Here is an 894-nt window from a genome sequence, read left to right as displayed (position 1 = left end):
GCATGAAGACAGGGGTAACAGGACCGCCTGGAATTGGCGAGATACCACGAGTAAGAGAATGAATAGGGCTGGGTGGTGGCATCCCAAGATTCGCAAATGGTGACGCCATGATAGGCATTGTAATGGCACCTTGTTGGTTCTCTCTACCACCAGCAGGTCTTCCTTTCCCACCTCTTGAGGGTCTGTTCCCTCTCATGCCTTGTGGAGCCCGCGGACCTCTATTAGGGGTTTGCATAAAATGAGTTCGACCAGGTGATGTGATCATGGATGGGGCTAAGGATGATGAGCTTGTAGCTGAGCTTGAAGCTGAGGAACATGTAGCTGAGCTTGAACCTCAGGAGCTTGTAGCTGAGGAACCATTGCTTGTACCTGAAGGACCAATGACTAGAGAAAAAACTAAGAAGCTAAAGGATGCACTAAATGGGCTTATTCAAGAGCTTATTGTCAAAGAGAGCATTGAAAAATCTATTGGGGATGTTACGTATCAAGTCAAGCCCACTTTGAACCTAATTCAAGTCCAAGAAAGCCCAAAATAATCACTTTATTTTGTGGTCAAAGAAGAGTGACGAAAATTGAGATACATGCACCTAGAGTCACTTTGGAGGAAGGAATACATGCATAAGAATTGGGTCTTCATTCAACCATCTATCTTAATTGTTTTTTTTTAGTTTTAAGACTAGTTAATACTTGGCCTTGTTACCAAGTTTTCTTATCCTATATAAACTCATGTAAGATCATTGAAATAATCATCCAACTTTTTATCAAAACCTTTTCTTTTTGAGAGTGATTCTCTTCTGTTCTTTGTGAACAAAACCGATTGCTTGGTGTGATTCCAACAATCAAAACCGACTACTTGGTGTGATTCCGATGGTCAAAACCCCGATCTCCTTGGTA

The sequence above is a fragment of the Camelina sativa genome, unplaced genomic scaffold (assembly GCF_000633955.1).
Source record: "Camelina sativa cultivar DH55 unplaced genomic scaffold, Cs unpScaffold01234, whole genome shotgun sequence".
Classification (NCBI taxonomy): domain Eukaryota; kingdom Viridiplantae; phylum Streptophyta; class Magnoliopsida; order Brassicales; family Brassicaceae; genus Camelina; species Camelina sativa.
The sequence above is the reverse complement of the archived record's forward strand: the minus strand, read 5'-3'. Positions refer to the sequence as shown.